Source organism: Mesocricetus auratus, unplaced genomic scaffold, assembly GCF_017639785.1.
Source record: "Mesocricetus auratus isolate SY011 unplaced genomic scaffold, BCM_Maur_2.0 Super-Scaffold_100025, whole genome shotgun sequence".
NCBI classification, from domain to species: domain Eukaryota; kingdom Metazoa; phylum Chordata; class Mammalia; order Rodentia; family Cricetidae; genus Mesocricetus; species Mesocricetus auratus.
In genome coordinates this window covers 16,196,445-16,204,085 of record NW_024429206.1, presented here as the reverse complement: position 1 = coordinate 16,204,085, position 7,641 = coordinate 16,196,445, and the positions used below count along the sequence as shown (strand labels likewise).

Genomic DNA, 7,641 nt, shown 5'->3' with positions numbered 1-7,641 from the left:
GCTCCAGCTCCAGGGGAGTTACATGAGATTTCACCCCTGTCAAATGGCTTTGTACATGAGAATAGCAAATGAACGGGGTGTGGTAGTGCACACCTTCAATCCCAGCACTGGGAAGCAGAGAGAGGAAGGTGGATCTATTGAGTTCCAGCATGGTCTAGGCCAGCCAAAGTTCTTGTACACCAATACTGGGAATGGAAACCAGTCCCATCACTGTGGAAATCAATATGGAGGCACCTCAGAACTATAGAAAGATCTACCTTAAGACCCAGCAATGCTACTGGTATTTACCAGAGGACTCCAAGACAACACGCCACAGACACTAAGCTGCACTACCAGCCGGGTTCCCATCAAGGCAAGGAATGGGTAAAGAAAACGTGGCTTATATAAGAAGGGGAGTCTTTTCTCTTATTTGGGGGCCCTACGGGTCATGTGAAAGCAAAACTGGGGTGCTAAGGGGACTAATGGGAGGAGAGGGCTATGGAAGAGGGGACATTACCAAAACAGACGGAAATTACCCTGTGAAACCCTGTGTAATTTTTGTAAAGAGGCGGGAGGAGTCTAAGTTTTGGTTTTGAGACAGGGTCTTACTTTGTTGCCCTTACTGGCCTACAGCTGTGTGTGTGTGTGTATATATATATATAGGTCAGGCTGACCCCAGATTCCTAGAAAATGACTGCCCCTGCCTCCCAAGTCCTGGGAATTGAACTTGAGTCAGTTGTCAGTCTTGGTGGCAATTTCCTTTATCCAGTGAGCCATCTTGAAGGCCCTTGTTTCCTACTTCTTTTTTTTGTTGTTGTTGTTGGTTTTTCGAGACAGGGTTTCTCTGTGGCTTTGGAGGCTGTCCTGGAACTTGCTTGGTAGTCCAGGCTGGCCTTGAACTCACAGATATCTGCCTGCCTCTGCCTCCCGAGTGCTGGGATTAAAGGCGTGGGCCACCAATGCCTGGCTCCTACTTTCTTGAAGCAGGATCTGGTGTAGACCAGGCTGGCCTTGAGCTCATAATCCTGCCTCCACCTCCCAAGAGCTAGGACAGAGGGTGTGTGCCACTACACTTGATGACCTTATACCTGCAGGTGATAAGGGAACATTGTGCATTAGTACCATTTTCCTTGAGCTTGGGGACTAACTCCTGGTCTACTGGTTTCTTCACTGAAGTCATCCCTTAAACCGCCCTGCTTTATCCAGGAATGTTGGAGAAGCAGCTAGGACACCTGGACCTCCTATCTCCATGCCTAGCATCTGTGAATAAAACTATCTTTCCCCAACCTTGCTCCAGTGATCAGAATTCTAGTGGTTGTAGAGGCCTACCTTGGTAACAGGAGATGCTCAGTCTCTCAATAGGCAGTAAAACAATCGTCCCCAACGCACTTAGAAGTTAAAGCACCAAGGGCTGGTGTTGTGGCTCAGGGTGCCAACCCCAGTGCCACACAAGCCAGATTGGAGTGGTTCACACCTGTAACCTCATCCTTGGTGAGGATAAAGAATTTAAAAGATCAAGGCAATCAATCACCGAGAGTGGTAAGCAGAGACGACCAGGAGCACCTCCACGTGTGCAAATGAGAAAGTGTCTCAGCCCAGGTTAGCCTCAAACGCCTGGGTGCTGGCATGCACCACCATGCCTGGCTTAAGCAGTGCTACATTTGAGGTAAGCACTCTACAAACCGAGCTAGACCCCAGACTTCAAATATGTTTAAGTAGACGTTTGCCAGCCCACTGGCGCTCCTGCGTGTAAGCATCCTTGCTCTCGAAGTAAAGGGCAGAAAGTCGGGGGCCTTATGTGTGCTACACGGTAGTGACAAGCTTCAGAGTGGCAGAACAAACCTAAGGGGAATGACTAAACAAAGCACGGGGCCCCCGAGTTAGGCAATGTTACCTAGCTGCCTACAGCATCGGCTAGAACATTCCCCACTGCGCCTCCAGCGCCAGCTTGCAAAACTACACGTGGCCGCCAGAAGGAGCCTTTGAAACACTGATGATAGAGCCAATTCCCTTTCTTCCAGCCTTCCGGGGCTTCCAAACCTCAGTTCCACCTGGTTCTGCCCCATTCACTAAAGTCCAGACACCGGGCAGCTTTCTGGCTCTTTCATCTCAAAGATTCCGCTCTGCGCTCAGGGAAAGTGCCCGCGTGGGCTCCGGGTCATGCGGATCTCGTGGATGTGCCCGCAGTTCTGTGCGTCCTCATAAAACATCCCTGGGATTAGCCTCGAGTTGGAACTTGAGCTCAAAAAGGCTGAGACTCCTTGCATGGTCTTGGCAAGGTTACTGGGCTGCTTGACGATCTGTTTGGACGATGGATGCACATTACACGACTATAGGCGCTCAGGAGCCGCCGGTTATAGAAACTCATGTTTCCCTCCTCCATTCACCAGTAACCACAGGAGTTGATTTACAAATGCGATTCCCGCCATCCGCACAGTCAGTCTGCCCTGTAGGGGCCTTTCTGGGGCGCGGGCTCTCCGCGCAGTGGGAAAGGAGGTCTGAGTCTCTAGTGTTGCTTTCTGACTAGATTTACTGAAAGGGTTAAAAGAAAAAAAAATTTCAAAAGTGGAGATGCCGGGGATTGAACCCGGGGCCTCATACATGCAAAGCATGCGCTCTACCACTGAGCTACATCCCCTTGCTGGAAGTAAGGTTTTCCGAAATAGTGATGATTATCGAATACACGCTGTTGTGACGTCTTCGGTTTTTGTTCATGATGTGGGCGTCATAGGTTGAGATGTCAGAAAGAAGAGAAGGAGGCGTAAAGAAACACAGACGAGAAAACGAACAGGAGAGAAAGAAAAAGCAGGAGAGAGAGAAAGAACACAGAAAATAAGGAACTGGATGACAGCCGCTGCGTGTAGCTGCCTATAAGGATGTATCTGGAAAGTAGCTAGCATGGTTCATCCTCGTTAGTATAGTGGTGAGTATCCCCGCCTGTCACGCGGGAGACCGGGGTTCGATTCCCCGACGGGGAGGCCGCATGGAGGATTTTGCATTTTAGAAATTCACCTTGGAGGATCTGAGTAAAAACATAGGCCTCTCTTTCCTACTTTGGCGGATTTTACAGGGAATCCCTGAATTCACGTAGGGTGCCGTGAATGTGTTTGCATAACGTGGTCCAGTCTCTGGCCATCCGTTTAAACAGTAAGAGGGTGTCCCTCTCCAAAGAAGTCTCCCAGTTTTCTTTCCCATCTTACTCCATTTTCGTCGTGAAGATCGGTTTGTTTATTTATTTATTTACAAAAACTCTCTGAGAAACCTAAAGCAGGTACCCACTTCTCACCAGATTTTTGTTTTTTTAATTCCTCCTTGGCCCATAACCCAGGCAGGCCTTGGACTCAAGGAGCAATTCTGCCTCAGCCTCCCCATGCTTAGCTTACAGAACTTCATCTCCTCCACTCCCGTTTCTTTGTTTTTTTTTTTTGAGACAAGACTTTATGTATCCAAACTGATTATTTTTTAGATTTGATTATTTTACTTTATTTGTTTTGCCCAAATGTATATTTGTGCACTCTAGAGGTGTCTGCTCTTGGTACAGTAGAGGGGTCAGATCCCCTGAAACTGGAGTTGATAGTTGTGAGCCACCTTGTGGATGCTTGGAAACAAGTCAGCCTGAACTAATAAGTGAGGTCAAAACAATCCTGGGCAATTTAATGAAACGGTCTCAAATTAAAAATTTTAAAGGTTGCTGGGAGGTGGTGGCGCACGCCTTTAATCCCAGCACTCGGGAGGCAGAGGCAGGTGTATTTTTGTGGGTTCGAGGCCAGCCTGCTCTACAGGCTCCAAAGCTACACAGGAATCCCTGTCTCGAAAAACCATAAATAAATAAATAAATAAATAAATAAATAAATAAATAAATAAATAAATAAAATATCTGAGTGCAGTGTTTACCTACCATATGAGGTGGGAATGAGGCGGGAGTAGGATTCCAGAAGGAAGCAAGACCTCCTGTTTCTTCGAAAGCATCCCCATAGGTGACACCTGAATCCCCCCCCCGCCCAATCCCAGATCAAGATTCCTTTCCTCTCCCCTGGTCCCTTTCTTCCCTCCTCTGGTCCCCCTCAATGTCCCTTTCTAGGCCCGCTTCTGCAGGCGTGGCCCAGACACCACAGCTCCAGGTTGGACCGCACACACCAATCCCCACCTTTCCTGAATGTGGCCACCTGCCCATGCCATGCTCTCAGGAGCCAGGGAAGCCCCGTGTCCGCAGGGAGCTTGCCGACCATCTAATCCCTCCTCCTGCCTCTCACTGCCCACCTCAGAGACCTCACGTCCTCCCTTGGTCGCTCATACAAGCCCTCGCCTTTCTGCTCACCGAAGGGAAGGAAGCAGGCAGGGCCCATTCCCGTCCCCACCTGTTCCGTTTCCCCGAGCTTCGAGCCCGAGCAGGTGTGCACAGGAATGTAGAGCACGCTCGGATCCGGGACAAGTGCCGCCCTGCCCAGGAGTCATTACTCGCTCAGCCAGCGTCTGTTACCCCTGGCAGCAGCCTGCATTCAGAGGTGGCTCCCCTACTGCTCCAAGAGGGGAACAGGAGGAGCAGAACTCTAAGCCAAGAAAGGCTTAGCCGTGCGTTTGTTACTCGCTCAACAAACATTTAGTAAGCACCTACTAAGCGTTGCCTGTACTGGGGTCTTCCGCCACGGCTGAGGCCAGCGTAGGTGTGTCCTTCCAGCTAATACACAGGGAAAATGGTAAATAAACTCAAAGTTCACAGTAAAGTCCTGGGATGGAGGCGTTCCCTGAAGGACCCTTGTAAATAGTGGCCTAAGGGGGCGCGCGGGGACCAGAGCACGCGAGTCACCAAGAGATAAGATCTGAGTAGTGTGGATTTCCGGGCAACAGATCTCAGAAAAACCAAGGACGCAAAGGTTTCGCAACAACAAGGAGAGGAGAAAAGAACACGGCAGTAACAGCCGCCGAAATAGCTCAGTTGGGAGAGCGTTAGACTGAAGATCTAAAGGTCCCTGGTTCGATCCCGGGTTTCGGCAGCTCTCCGTTTTTTTCTTTTTGCACTCCCTTCCAATTAATGGGATGGTTTTGTTTTCCTCACGGGAGTCCCGAGCATCGTGCACCGAAGCCAAAGGCTCTGGAAATTTCCCAGATGCTCCTGTTTTGGAGTGAATCGAAGTGTTTCCTAAAGCGTATGCCGAAGCGTGTACTGTGATGTTTATTGAAGTCGGCTGGTGTACGCTTGGCGCCTGTTTATTAAGGTCTGCGGTCTGAATTCAGGTGGAAAAATAAAAACTCAAGTAGGGAATGTACATTTCAAAAGTGAGATTCAGTCAAATCGGATTTACTTTTCATTTTTATGAGTCAGTGTCGCGGAATGCGAAGAATCTTAAAGGAGCTTCTTGCCAAGCCAGTGCTTAGCCCTCTTCCTCGTTAGTATAGTGGTGAGTATCCCCGCCTGTCACGCGGGAGACCGGGGTTCGATTCCCCGACGGGGAGATCGGCAGATTTCTTTTTAACAAATTCTTTCGTGTTTTCCATTGTCTTCCAGCCTGTTTAAACTCAATTCCCACGGGCATATTTCACCCCGTCGCAGAAGAATGAGCACGATCCTTACTGATGTGCTCCATCCCCTTGCAAACGAGCTCAGCCCGAGTAGCAATTCGCAAGAAAGACACTGTCCTCACCCAGCACTCCCTGGGTGTCCCTGGTACCCGCGTCACAAGATGGAAGCCTTGACCCGGCTCACTCTGCGACCCACACTGCGTCCCCTTCCTACTCCAGCCCCTGTCACAGATAGCCTTCTGATGTCCGGGAATTTGGGACGTTTTCTTGTCCCCGTACAGTTGTACATCTTCCCGAAATGTCACCATCCTTCCGTTCATTTGTTCCTTTGTGGGGCCCTTAGCTAGAGAGGGTTGGGTGGTCAGTAAAAAGGAGCCAATCACCAGAACTGGGGAAATCATTCCACGCTGAGGGAGCAGCGAGTGCAGATCCCTGCGTGGAGGGAGAGGGGCAACCTCGGCTTGCTCTCGCTTGAGCCTTGTTCAAAGCCGCTCTCCCTTTCATCTGCCGGGTCCTCTCCCAGGGCCTCAGACCCAGAGGAGGAAGGGCCAGGCCGATTGCTCTATCCCCGGTGAGCAGCGCAGCCTCCAACCCCCTGAGACCCAGGGGCAGGATGATGTGGAGCTTCACACACGGGGCAGGGGGATGGCGATGAGAACGCAGCAGCCCTTTGCCGCAGTCCACACCAGCGACTGCGGCCACGTCTCATTTTCCTCCAGCCTGTAGACGGTGTTGACTGTTCCAGCAAGCAGGGTTGGGCTTGTGGCCTCTCCTCCTGGCTCCCAGTCAAACAACAAGCCCCGTCCTACACCCCACCCCCGGCACTGTTCACGGAGACATTGCAGAGTCTGAGACCTTGCTCCAAATTTGAGTCCTAATTGTGGAGTCTGAAAGTGTTAGGCCATTTTTCAAATCCAGAAAATTCTTCCAGGAGGAGGGCAGGCGGAGGGAGGGGGAGATAGAGAGGAAGGGCTTCAGGAAGTTTTATAAACTCAGTGATCGAGTTTGGAAAGCATCTCAGGGGTGAGGAAGCAGATAATACTGGGTGAAGAACACTGGTGTCAAGTCCTTATTTATAGAGGACTTATTTCATTTCGCTTTCTGTTTGTTCTCTGAATCAGGTAAAAATTTAACCTATACCTACGCAATAACAAATACATTTGTTTGGGAACTATAAGACAATTAATTTTACTAAGGCCTTAAATCCCTCTTAAATAAATACACGTAAATTTAATTTAGAGGAAGAAAGAGGGGAAAAAAAAAACAATTCAAAACTACCCAAACCGCCATTCATAGAGTATAGCAGGGATCTTCCAAGATCTAGAAGAACCGTGGGGGGGATGTAGCTCAGTGGTAGAGCGCATGCTTTGCATGTATGAGGCCCCGGGTTCGATCCCCGGCATCTCCACTTCTTTTATTCTTCCTTTCTATTCCTATCTCTGGGTCTTTGAGCCAGAAAAGATATTCTTGTAAAGCCCACCATAGCAGTAGCCTCTTGGAACTGAGAATTTTACATTCGTTCTTATCCTGCTCGTAAAAAATTTTAAATTCGTCGCTACGGGGATCTTAAGAGAGCAGGCAGGAGGGAAAAGTAAGGACCGTGCGGGTATGAAGATTGCAAAGCCACAGGGAGGACCACCAGGGGATTTTGCATGTGGTGACTCTGTGACACTGACCCCCGGGGGCTTTTCTTCCTTAGAGATGCACAGTGTCTTACCATTCAATTAAAGGTGCACTTCAGTGCTGGCCTCGATAGTACACACATATACTAAAATTGAAACGGTACAGAGATTAGCATGGCCCCTGTGCAAGGACGACACACAAATTTGTGAAGCGTCCCATAACAACAACAACAAAAAATGCACTTTAATCCCAGCACTTGGGAGGCGGGTGGATCTCTGAGTTCGAAGCCAACCTGGTCTATAAGAGTAAATTCCACGACAGCAAGGGCTACGCAGAGAAACCCTGTCTCCAAATACATAAGAGCCCCGTATGTTCTACAGATGCACAGCAGTAACAACCTCACTGTCATCATCATATCCCTGACATGTGACTGGACTCCTCTAAAATGCTAAACGCAAACAAAGAAACATAAACCATAAATAAAAACTAAAGAAAATAAAAACAGAAATCAGATCTAGA

At 49.2% G+C, this 7,641-nt stretch overlaps 6 non-coding genes across 6 annotated transcripts; 5 read left to right on the top strand and 1 right to left on the bottom strand.

Moving 5' to 3' along the window:
- Positions 1 to 2,545: 2,545 nt before the first annotated feature.
- On the bottom strand, positions 2,546 to 2,617 carry Trnaa-ugc. Its single transcript has one exon. It is a non-coding gene; the product is annotated as a tRNA-Ala (tRNA).
- Positions 2,618 to 2,885: 268 nt separating this feature from the next.
- Trnad-guc lies at positions 2,886 to 2,957 on the top strand. Its single transcript has one exon. It is a non-coding gene; the product is annotated as a tRNA-Asp (tRNA).
- A 1,943-nt stretch (positions 2,958 to 4,900) lies between these two features.
- Trnaf-gaa lies at positions 4,901 to 4,973 on the top strand. The gene has a single exon. It is a non-coding gene; the product is annotated as a tRNA-Phe (tRNA).
- Positions 4,974 to 5,361: 388 nt separating this feature from the next.
- Trnad-guc lies at positions 5,362 to 5,433 on the top strand. Its single transcript has one exon. It is a non-coding gene; the product is annotated as a tRNA-Asp (tRNA).
- Positions 5,434 to 6,835: 1,402 nt separating this feature from the next.
- Positions 6,836 to 6,907, top strand: Trnaa-ugc. Its single transcript has one exon. It is a non-coding gene; the product is annotated as a tRNA-Ala (tRNA).
- Positions 6,908 to 7,239: 332 nt separating this feature from the next.
- Positions 7,240 to 7,347, top strand: LOC121134087. The gene has a single exon (XR_005871115.1). It is a non-coding gene; the product is annotated as a U6 spliceosomal RNA (small nuclear RNA).
- Positions 7,348 to 7,641: the final 294 nt, after the last annotated feature.